Source organism: Sus scrofa, chromosome 1 (genome assembly GCF_054392235.1).
Source record: "Sus scrofa isolate SSC_HxYL_T2T_F1_AM1 chromosome 1, Sscrofa_HxYL_maternal_Yorkshire_Landrace_v2.0, whole genome shotgun sequence".
NCBI lineage: Eukaryota > Metazoa > Chordata > Mammalia > Artiodactyla > Suidae > Sus > Sus scrofa.
The window spans coordinates 30,643,966-30,656,493 of NC_139383.1; the positions used below are offsets into that span (position 1 = coordinate 30,643,966).

Sequence of the window (12,528 nt, forward strand, 5' to 3'; positions counted from 1 at the left end):
CTAGAAAGAGGCTAGAGCAGGAGATGTTGACTTGGAAGGGAATTTTTAAAACTTTGAGCGTGGATGAGGAAAGAGATGCCATTGGGATTTAGAGAGGCAGGAGGAGCAACAGACATGGTAGGATGTAGAATTAAAGCAGGAGAATCAAGGCATAATCACCAAAGTGAAGGGAGGAAAGAGTTTTGGAAGAATTCAGGTGATTATTATGATGATCAGCTATAATAGCAATTCTCAATGTTAGCTTCACATTAGAATTGCCAGTATGTGGTCATGTTTGAGAACCACTGACTAGCGGGAAGTTGAAAAAGATGGAAATAAAGGAAACCTTCAGAATGTGGTGGTTAGATCACTGGGGATGTTTGAAAGAACTGTTTCAATTTAACATTTGGGGCTGAAAGTCAAACAGCAAAGGAGAGATAGTAAAAAAGGAATTATGGTTAGATCACAAAGTTTTATTTAAATTTTGTTTTATTTATTTATTTATTTGTCTTTTTAGGGTTGCACCCATGGCATATGGAGGGTCCCAGGCTAGGGGTCTAATCAGAGCTGTAGCTGCCAGCCTATGCCACAGCCACAGCCACGCCAGATCTGAGCCGCGTCTGCAATCTACACCACAGCTCACAGCAACACTGTATCCTTAAGCCACTGAGGGAGGCCAGGGATCGAACATGCAACCTCATGGTTCCTATTTGGATTCATTAACCACTGAGCCATAACGGGAGCTCCAGATCACACAGTTTTAGAAGAGCATTTTGAAACAAAACCAAGCCAACTTGTATACTTCCTCAATATGAATTTAGAGGCACTGAAAAAAAAACAAAACATTCCATAATCCACTAGGTTTCTGTGACTCTTTATCACAGGGGCCAGGACATGGATGCGATAAGGAACTTGGGATGGTAAGTTAGATATTGGGCATGCCTTTGGGTGAAATGATAGATGGAAATGGTTCCAAAGCGTCCTCCATGAAGATTTCCCTCTTTCTTTCTTCTGCACAAAGTCTTTTCTCCTCTCCATTTTCTCTCTTTAGCACTTGTTGCTCTTTTACATAGCAAAGCAAAATGATTGAGTAAGCTGGAGAATCCAAGACTGAGAAATGATGTAACTTGAAATATCTTCTACCCGTAGTTTTGTTCTTGATTGAATCATGTCTTTCTTAAGGACATTTTCATTTTAATGCAAAGAAGAGAAAAACATTAAAATTCATCTTTATTTTCTGACAAGTATCCACATAAAATGTATATTTGAGGTTTGGTGCCCTTGCATATTTTAGTGCATTAGGGTCACATCTACATTTTTCCTTCTTTTATGCTTAGATTTAGAACCCATCTAAGTCAGAAAAGAATGATTCCTGAATTTATGTGGAAGTATTGTTGATGTTATCTATGAAAGCTTCATGAGTGTTGATGCTTTTAGTATTTAGTGACCTGAAATTCTGAATTTACTTCACACTGCTCCCTCCTGGTTTTCCTAGAAAACTTTCATTTCTCTCCTCTCCTTCCCTCTTCTCTTTCTCCTTCTTCCTTAAAAAAAAAAAAAATCCATCTTATTCCATCCAAACACCACATCTCTCTCTCTTAATCTCAACTTTTGCTTCTGTTTTGGCATTCAATGATACGTATTTGAGGTAGAGGAATTAAGGAAACACATGAAAATACAACTATCCTCTTTTTTTTTTTTTTTTGGAGGAAACTCTATACCATTTTTCGTAGTGCCTGTACTCTCTTACATCTCCACCAACAGGGTACAAGGAGTCCAATTTCTCCAATCCTCTCCAATACTTATTATTATTTTTATAATATTCATCCTAACAGACATGAGATGATATCTCATGGTGCTTTTGACTTGCATTTTGCTGATGATTAGTAAAGTTGCGCTTCATGTCATGTATTTGTTGGTCATTTTGTATGTCTTCTTTGGGGAAATGTCTATTAAAGTGTTTTTTCCATTAAAAAAATCAGGTTATTTGTCAAAAAATTGAAAATAGAACTACCCTATGATCCAGCAATCACACTCCTGGGTATGTATTCAAAAGAATTGAAAATCAGGATCTCGACGAGATCTCTGCATCCCCCTGTTCACAGCTGTATTATTTACAATAGCCAAGATATGGAAGTAACCTAAGTGTCCAATGACAACTGAATGGATAAAGAAAATTATAACCATATAATTACAATGGAATATTACTCCGTCTTATCGAAGTAGCAAATACGGCCCTCTGTGGCAACCTGGATGAATCTGGAGGATGTTATGCTAAGTCAAATAAGCCAATGACAGAGGACAAACATGATTCTACCAAATGAGACATCTAAAATAGACAAACTCAAGAAAAAGAGAGTAAAATGATTGCCAGGGGCTTGGGGAGGAAGAAATCAGGAATGGTTCAAAAGGCATAAGGTTTCAGTTATACAAGATGAACAAGTTCTAAAGATGTTAAACAATTAACATCTCAAACAATTAACACCTAATAATACTATACATTTAACAGTACTGTACAGTGCACATAAAAATTTGTTAAGAGGGTAGAATTCATGCAAGAGTTCTAACATCGGAACAATGAATATCACATCAACAGAAAGTAGTGAGGAAAATAGTAATATAATCTCTTCAAACCTATATTTTTAATTTACAGTTTTATTCAAAACTCCTTAAGAATTTGTTATAGAAATAGCAACTCTTAGAGTTCCCGTGGTGGCCAATGGTAATGAACCCGAATAGTATCTGTGAGGATGTAGGTTCAATCCCTGGCCTCGCTCAGTGGGTTAAGGATCTGGAGTTGCCCTAAGCTTTGGTGTAGATTGCAGATGCAGCTGGGATCCCACATTGCTGTGGCTGTGGCATAGGCTGGCAGTTGTAGCTCCGATTAAAAAGCAAAAAAAAAAAAAAAAAAAAAAAAAAAAACAGAGAGAGAGAGAGAGAGAGAGAGAGAGAAAAGACATAGTAGCTCTTTCCAAAACAATAGTTTTAGCCTTTATGGCCTCCACTAGAACCAGGGGATGGGCATATAATACAACTGGATTCTCTCTTTTCATTACTCCTTCTTGTTTCTCCCATGTAGGTGAGAAAACACTTATCTTTAGGATTATGGGGAACAAACCAAAGTATGAAATGGGCATATGGAAGATATATTCCCTATATTTTAACACAATCATTCTTGTATCCTTAAAAATCACAAGATGTTTATAACACAATGGCCAAACAAGAAGACATCGATTGTACTGTTTCACTTTGTACTGAAAACTCCAGATCATTGTTTTCTGCAAGTGTTTAAAATGCTTTGCAGCACATGACTATTATATGAATTGTTAAAACATCTACCTTTTATTGGTAGCAGTTGACTTCTAGGCTTGTTGCACCAGTTAAAATTTTTTTTACTGTTTTGTATTTTATTCCTTTTCTTTTGATTATATATCAGAAAATTTATTATACTGAAATAATAAAATTATATATAGTTGTGTTATTACCAAACTAAGGATAAAATTGGAAATTCTACTTCAAAATTTTTGGTGGGAGATTAATTACATTTTATCCCCTTACTTAGAGGAACCAATTAATGAGTTATATAGAGAAAAGAGAATGATAACTTGAATGAAAAGAGCTGAGGAACAGCTCATAAAACTGCAACCTACTAGGATTTCTACAAATGTCAGAAACAAATGTATGTTGGAGAATGTTGAGAATGTGTGATGGTTTGACAGAGTTTGTAGAAGTTGCTATAAGGTTTAAGTTGGAAGTTCTTCAAACTCCTTAATGCGGTTGAAGAGGCTATTACTTGATGATAAATCCTACTTCCTAAACTTCTATTGCTTTAAAGATTTCATGACCCTTCCTAATCTCTCTGAGGAAAAGGAAAACACTAATTTTAAGACATATGTTCACCCCCTAGGTTTACTGTAGCATTATTTACAGTAGCCAAGATATGGAGGCAACCTAAGCATCCAGGGATAGATGAATGGACACAAACGATGTGATATATGTAAAAAAAAAAAAAAAAAAAACAACAACTGGATATTAGTCCTAAAAATAATGAAATTCTGCCTTTTCTTTCCTTTCTTTCTTTCTTTCTTTCTTTCTTTCTTTCTTTCTTTCTTTCTTTCTTTCTTTCTTTCTTTCTTTCTTTTTGTTTTGCTTTCTAGGGCTGTACCCTAAAAAGTTCCCAGGCTAGGGGTCAAATCAGAGCTGCAACTGCTGAACTACACCACAGCCACAGCCACAGCAATGTGGGATCTGAGCCCCATCTACAATCTACACCACAGCTCATGGTAACACCAGATCCCTGGCCCACTAAGTGAGGCCAGGGATGGAACCCGCATCTTCATGGATCTTCGTTGGGCTCATTTCTGATGTGCCACAATGGGACCTCTGAAATTTTGCCTTTTGAATCAACGTGGATGGACTTGGAGGGTATTATGCTAAGTGAAATAAGTCAGACAAAGAAAACTACCAAATGATTTAACTTACATGTGAAATCTGAAAACATAACAAATGAAGCAAACAAAACAGAAACAGACTCACAGATACAGAGTACAAACCAGTGGTTGTCAGAGGGAAGGTGGTTGGGGGCTTGGGCAATATGGGGGAAGGAGATTAAAAGGTACAAATTTTCAGTATAAAATAAGTGAGTGATGAGGATACATTAGTACAGCACAGCAAATATGGTCAATAATATCGTAATAACTTTAGATGTGGCAGATGGTTCTTGGAATTAGCATAGTGATCATTTCATAATGTATGTAAATGTTGAGCCACTACGTTTTACACCTGAAACTAATGTAATATTGTATGTTAACTATATTTCAATTAAAAAAAGATTTTGGAATCAACTATACCTTAATAAGATTTTTTTAAAAAGATTTCAGGACCCTCTCTGTGAGAATATGACATCATATCCTAATATCTGCTCTTATTTTATTTGAACTCTTCTTGTTTTTCCTTCAAAGTTGTGACTCTGGTCCATCTCTTAAATGCTTTAATTTGGGCATATAAACGATGACTTTGAACCAACTTGAGATGACTCTGAACCAACTTGAGATGACTCCGGTCTTTGCTGCTTTTGGGTTACAAGCAGACTTATAAGATTATATTCAGAGTTAAAACACTGATAACATTTGTCAAGGAATTGAAGGACCACAACAAGGAGGCAACTACCATCCCTCTGTGGTCAAAATCAGTCTTATGGAAGTTCATTACATGTGTAGTATAGATATAAAATGGAAATTTAAAAAATAACCACTTATCTCCCAATACTTAAAATTTGGATATGAAATAGCCCTTCATATCTTTCTAAATATTATGAGCAGAGAGGCTCAACAACTATAATAAATGTGTAATATAACTTTTAAAAGACACAAATAATTCTTTACTTCTTGACAAAAATAAATTATCAGAGAAGCCATGGTTTTAAATGAAGGCCATGGCCATATGATGTGTTCTTTTCATTGCTTTTTCATAGAGAAACTGTTTTCAATTGCTATGTCCAAGTAACACTTTTTTTTTGGGGGGTGCAACGTAATGATGTATTCCATTTAGTAATCTTCTTTTTGTTTTATGGTCTAATTCCATAAAGATAAGAAGAGAGCATTTAGAAGGCATCCTAGGATCTAAGTTTTTTCAGGTTTTATTCTTATTTAAAAAATCAAAACAACACTGCTATGCTTACCAAGGACTCCAATGCAACTAACATGATATCTCCATAAGCTATTATTCAACTGAGAAACAATATTCCAACTTTAACAATATTATAAGTTCTTAAAACCGTGACAGAATTGCAGCTTGAAGGAGGAGAAAGAATCACTTAAATGTTTTTATTTCACTGTATAATGCAAATTCAGAAACAAGTTTATGCCAGTGCTCTGAAATAGATAAGAGATCACTCTTGGTACAGTGTGTGCTTAAAAGAGATCTCATCAGGACTCCAGCTAAGGACAACTCCTTGTGCCTCCTGCAGCACTAACTGAACATAGTTCAAAAAATGACGGACAGGAAAATTAATTTATGGTGATGGAAGTTAGAATAGTGGTTACTTTTTGCTGAGGGAACTGACTGGGATGGAGCTTGAATGAGATGTACTGGGTCCAGGTAATGTTGGATAACTTGACCTGGTTACAAATAACATAGGTCTAAAAATTAATGGAACAATTCATTTAAAACTTGTGTACTTCACAGTCTCCCAAAGCATTAGAAATAAAAATAAGAATACAGAAATGGGACCTAATCCAACTTACAAGCTTCTGCACAGCAAAGGAAACCATTAAAAAAATGAAAAGACAACCTATGGAATCTGAGAAAATAGTTGCAAATTATGTAACTGACAAGGGCTTAATATCCAAATATCCAAAATATAGAAACAACTCATACATACAACTCAATAACAAAAAATCAACCCAATTGAGAAATGGGCAGAACACTTAAATAGACATTTCTCAAAAAAAGACATACAGTTAGCCAGCAGGCACATGACAAAATGCTCACTATCACACATTATTAGAAAAATGCAAGTCAAAACTGCAATGAGGTACCATCTCACACCAGTCAGAATGGCTAACATTACTAAATCTACAAATACCAAATGCTGGAGAGGGTGTAGAGAAAAGGGAACCCTCCTGCACTGTTGGTCGGAATGTAAATTGGTGCAACCACTACGGAAAACAGTATAGAGGTTCCTCAGAAAATTAAATATGGAACTATCATAAGATCCAGCAGTCCCACTCCTGGGCATATATCCAGACAAAACTGCAATTCAAAAAGATACATGCACCCATATGTTTATAGCAGCACTATTCACAATAGCCAAGACATGGAAACAGCCTTAATAGCCATTGACAGATGAATGAATTTAGATGTGGTACGTAAACACATTGGAATGCTACTCAGCCATAAAAAAGAACAAAATAATGCCATTTGCAGCAACATGGATGCAACTAGAGATTCTCATACTAAGTGAAGTAAGTCAGAAAGAGAAGGACAAATGCCATATGATATCGCTTATACATGGATCTAAAATATGGCACAAAGGAACCTATCTACAGAACAGAAACAGATTCACAGATGTGAAGAACAGACTTGTGGTTGCCAAGAGGGAGGGGCAGGGAATGGGATAGACTGGGAGTCTGGGGTTAGTAGATGCAAACTATTACATTTAGAATAGATAAGAAATAAGGTCCTGCTGTATAGCATAGGGGACTATATCCAATGTCTTATGATAGAACTTGACGGAAGATAATATGAAAAAAAAGAATGTGGAGTTCCCGTCGTGGTACAGTGGTTAACGAATCCGACTAGGAACCATGAGGTTGCGGGTTCTGTCCCTGCCCTTGCTCAGTGGGTTAACGATCCGGGGTTGCTGTGAGCTGTGGTGTAGGTTGCAGATGCGACTCGGATCCCGAGTTGCTGTGGCTCTGGAGTAGGCTGGTGGCTACAGCTTCAATTGGACCCCTAGCCTGGGAACCTCCATATGCCGTGGGAGTGGCCCAAGAAATAGCAAAAAGAAAAAAAAAAAGAAAAAGAAAAAACAGAATGTATACATATGCACAGAAATTGATACGACATTGTAAATCAAGTATACTTTAATAAAAAAAATTAAAAAACAGGACAAAACGTGTACTTCAGTAACAAAGTTTATCAAAAATATGAAAGAATATTCTAAAAGACAACTGACCTGGCCTTAAAAAAAGCCATCATAGAAAACAACACGAAAACCAACCTGATGCAATGTGTGACTCCTGAATGGATCTTGGATTAAAAGGAAAATAGCTAGAAAAGTCTATTTGTGGTAACTGGGGATGTGTGACTATGGAATGGCTAGTAGAGTCATTCCAGCATGAAACTGTTGTTAATTTTCTTAGTTGTGATAAGGTATTGCTATGCGGTTCTTAGGAAATGCTCCCTGACATACTTAGAGATGAAGTGTCAGGGTGTCTGCAACTTAGGTTCAAATGGTCCAGAAAAAAAGCATGTCAGTGTTTATGTGTGTGCATGTGATTCTACATGAGAGTGTGTTGGTATGTGTGAGAGTGTGTGAATATAGAGAACAGTGTGAGAGGGAGCAAATTACAGCCAATGAGATAATTTTAACAGTTGGCGAATCCCAGTGTAGAGTACAATTTTCTTTTGACATGTGAGCATTGTAAAAAATAAATAAATAAATAAATAAAATAAAAATGGGGGCCTTAAAAAAAAAAAAAAAAAGGTAAGAGAGAAAAGGGGAAAAAATGATCTGTTGACCCAAATCTTAAGTCTTGAGATTCCCGCTAAGCTGTTCTGAGGGCCAAGACGAAGCTTCAAGTGCGGTAGAAGAATGTGGAAATAATGGGTCCCCGACAGGGGATGAGTTACACTCCTATAGACAAAGATCCTGAACACACACCGTCCTAAATTTTATTTTTATGTGGCACACATTTAGAAAATTTAGGAGTGTCCTGGAAAGTTGTAACAGCTGGTCTGCGAGTGTTGGGCCCGGGGGGCCTGGGGGTGGCTGAATGTCTGAGGAATTCCGAGGCCTCTGAGAGAAGCCTGTTTCAGAGAAAGGCCCCCAAACGGCCTGAGGACTCACAGTGTGAGAAACAGGCCACTGGCCGGGGCCCTGACAGATGTTATGAAAGGGTGGTGTTAAGTGCCTTTTTCAGGATATTAAACCAGCATCCTAACTGGCAAAAAAAATGAATTGTCACTGACATTATGTCGGCCCATTGGAGACCCTCTCTGTTACTTTCCATGATCTGGGAACCATTATACATGGTAGATCCATAGGGTCCTGGGCAGAAATTTAAATAATGATTTCTAATAAAACCTATTTTAGGCTGTTGGGGCCAGAGGATAGAGACAAGTCACAAAACATAATGTGTTTAAAGCTGCTCTCCCTCCCTTTGTCTCTTTTTTAAAAAGCTGAATAATGGAAGAGATCTGGTGATAAGGCACAGAAAAAAAAAAAAAAAGCCTTTTGGTCCTGGCCAATCTGCTTAGCTAATGGCTGTAAACTGACACCCCTAATGAAATAAAAATGCCTCAGTTCAAGTGCATAGCTGCACAATTGTTAACAGCCCTGAACTCTGGCTGTGCTCCTGGTGATGGGCACTAAGTCAAGCCCCCACAATTTCCCAGGACTCTTCCTTCCAGCCCCTGTCCATTGACAAGCAAATCAAAGAATCCTGCGCGGTAGCATCAAGGATGCAGGCCAGGGAAACGGGGAGGGGGTGGGGTGGGGAGGTGTATATCATTTTTATCTCTTCTCTCTGCTCCTGAAAGTGGATTGCTCCTTTTTCCTACGGAGCCCTAAGGCCTGTGATGGGTAATGGGCAGGGAGGGCTCCGATGATCGCTGGTGGGATTTGTAAGAAGATGCAGGAAACAAAGCAACAACAAAAAAAAAAAAAAAAAAAAAAAAGGGAAGAAGAAGAAGGAGCAGGGGAGGTAGAGACACAGGAGCACAGGAGGCTGTGGAACCTGGAGGCCGTCACAGCCCCTCATTCTGCCCTTGACCTCCTGTTGCCCAGCCGCTCTGAGCTCCGGGGTGCAGACGGCAGGCAGGCGGAGGAAAACCCCTGTTCAAATGTGCTAAGACCGGCCGGCTGTGGTTAGCATGGTTTCCCCTGGCCCCCCCTCACAGCTTGCAGTTGTCTGATTTCAATCAGTGGCAGTTCCCTCCACATGTCCAGCCATCAATCTTCCGCCGCCCCTGGATGAGTGTGGCACAGCACGGGGCATGTTCCAGTTAAAAAATAGCCTTGGCCGCAGCTTTCCCTCCTCAGCCACTGATCAGTACGCCTTTGATATTTTTATTAAAAAAGAAAGAAAACACATTGGGAAATATGTTTCATTTCTTACAGCCCAGACCAGAGCCCCCGAGGTGGAGGAGGATTGAGGTCTGGGCAGGGGGAGACGGGACATGGGGAAGGGGGCTGAGGTCTACCTTTGAAATTCCAGCGTTGTGCCAGGTGGAAAAGAAAGGCTGGCTCCTAAACCACGGAATCCCGATACCCTCTACGAGGGCGCCCCCATCCCGGTGATGTAAGTCGGCATTTGTCACCAGCAACAAAGCAACATCAAAATCTTCCTCCAATGAGGATCGCGTGTTTTAGGGGGGAAACCTGGTTTTGAGAGACAGAAGTGGAAAATAAATTGCGGTCTCGCCCTTCACCTCTTTATCATACCTCCCGAAGGTGCTGATAGCATCTCTGGGAGACCAGCTGAATCGCTTCCTTCAGGGCCCGCTTGGCGGCAGGAAGGCGGGCAGAGGGTGGGAGGTGGGGCAGTGTCACTCAGGCAGACTCTCCGGCCAGGGCCTCCGGGAGATGCCTGCCCACTTAGTCACCTCCAGGAGACGACACAGTAAACATTCTGTAGCCAGGTTCCCCCTGCCTATTTTAAAATAGGCTGCTCCAGTCCACCTATCATTATGGGTCCACCTACCTTCCTGGCAGAGAAACCTCTGGAGGTGTAGACACCGGACCCTCTGTTTCTCCACCCCTCCAGCTTTGTATTCCTCTGTAAGGATAAGGAGAGGGAGGTCTGGGAGAGATTTATTCTGATTAGTTTTTTTAATGAGGTCAGTCTTCCATTGCTAGAACAGAATTTCTATTTTCTTTTTTTTTTTTTTTTTTTTGGTCCTTTTTTTTTTGCCTTTTCTAGGGCCGCACCCACAGCATATGGAGGTTCCCAGGCTAGGGGTTGAATCCGAGCTATAGCCGCTGGCCTACACCACAGCCACAGTGGGATCCAAGCCAGATCTGCAACCTACACCACAGCTCACGGCAACGCCAGATCCTTAACCCACTGAGCAAGGCCAGGGATGGAACTCACAACCTCACCATTCCTAGTTGGATTCATTAAGCACTGAGCTGTGACAGGAACTCCCTAGAAGGGACTTTCAAGATATTAAGCCTGTATCAACAAAGGAATGAAATTTAAGGCAAAGGAGGAGGTCTCTTTATCTTTGCCTCTCACGCCTATCTTCTTTGGGGTGGGGCAATGATTGCAAAATCATCTTCCATCTTTATGGTGTATTGGGCTTCCAGCAATGGCTCAAGGGCCTAAGAACACAATAGGAGTATTGGGGGGGAAGGTGAGAAGGGTTTCTAAATGGTGCAGTAATTTGAGCTGAACAAATCTGTAGGTGGGGGAGGAATTCTATTTTGGAAAATCTTAGAAGTAGCAACACAAAAATCCAAGATTTGAGGAGATGTTAGGAACTTTTTCTAGTACTGGGCATGCCCCAAATAAAGGTTCAAGGCCATGGTCCGCCTTCTGCCCTGTGCAGGACTACAGACAGTATTTATGGATGGTATCCCCATTTCAAAGAACTAATTCATGTTAGAAAGGAGAAGGTGAATCATAATATCTCCAAAAGGATGCGAAAGAAGCAGTCTTTTCATTAAGTACCAGTTAAATGGTTCATCCATCTGTTAAGCCTTTCATCGTGGACTAACTGAATTCACTGACTTCCCCCACTTGCGGGCTTGCCAAAGTTCATAAAATTTTACTGGTTTTGAAATTTTAAATTGTTGAATGAATGAATAAAATTGCTGTTTGTGTTGGTAGCAATGAATACGATAGCTATGGTTTAGGACGTAAAGTCTAGAACAGAACAAAAAAATTATTCATTCACTCAGCCAATGTTTGGCCTTATGTTAGGCACTGTTCTTTGAGGTTAGGTTACAGTGGAGAAGATTAAACATTTCAGGGAATTTCTATGATAGAAGAGGATACAATTATTTATATGATGAGAAAGAAGGAGCCAGGGAGACATCTTGGAAAAGAATGTTTCAAGCTGAGAAACCGGCCTCTATGTGTGAGAAAAAGCAAACAAACCTGTGGTAGGGTGGCCATCCATCCCAGATTGCCCGTGGGTGAGCGGGTTTGCAGGACTTTCAGTGCTAAAGCAAGAGAAGTCCTGGACAAAGTAGGAAGAGCTGGCTTCCCTCTGTGATCCTGGATAAGGTGAATGACAAGCTCTTTGGGAGCTGAATGTGAAGAGTTGGGCATGATATCATGGGGGGCCCTGGACGCCATGGTTTGGCATTAAATTTATTCCAAGTTTCAGGAGAGGCTTTTGAAGGATATCTGTGCGTCTTGGGCTCCTAGTCCAGAAAAGATCCTCTTACATAATGCTGTTGACACTTGAATGATATAGTATTTAGTATTGAATGTATACAGGTTAGATGAACAACTTTTTTTTTTTTTTTTTTTTTTTTAGTGGGTGCTTTTGTCCTAAAGCATTTTGGAAAAGTGAAAAATACAACAGGTTTTATTTGTTTATTTATTTATTTACTTATTATTTTAAGAGTTGGAAAGATCAGGTTTTGCTATTTGCTGAAGTTGTGATGATGGATGGGAAGGCTGGGGCGATAGAAGGGAAGGAAGAGGCGAGCCACGGCCTTGGTAGGAAGACTTTCATATGGCAGGTCTCCATTTCTCAGTGGGATCAAGGGAGTGAGGGAAGATTTGTTGGGGGGGATTAAATTTATTTGTGGGAAAAAAGTTGGTTTGACCCGTTGTATACAGCCCTCATCTGTGAGAGTTTGATAATGAGAGG

General features: G+C 39.6%; 1 long non-coding RNA gene across 2 annotated transcripts; it reads right to left on the bottom strand.

Annotated features, from left to right (window-relative positions):
- Nucleotides 1-505: 505 nt before the first annotated feature.
- Nucleotides 506-10,542, bottom strand: LOC106507477 (uncharacterized). 2 transcript variants are annotated; one of them, XR_014839569.1, is made up of 3 exons: nucleotides 10,407-10,542; nucleotides 9,907-10,084; nucleotides 506-1,155 (listed from the first exon to the last, which is right to left on the bottom strand). It is a non-coding gene; the product is annotated as an uncharacterized LOC106507477 (long non-coding RNA). The 2 variants fall into 2 exon arrangements; XR_014839570.1 differs by lacking the exon at nucleotides 506-1,155 and adding an exon at nucleotides 5,791-9,761.
- Between the last annotated feature and the right edge of the window lie 1,986 nt (nucleotides 10,543-12,528).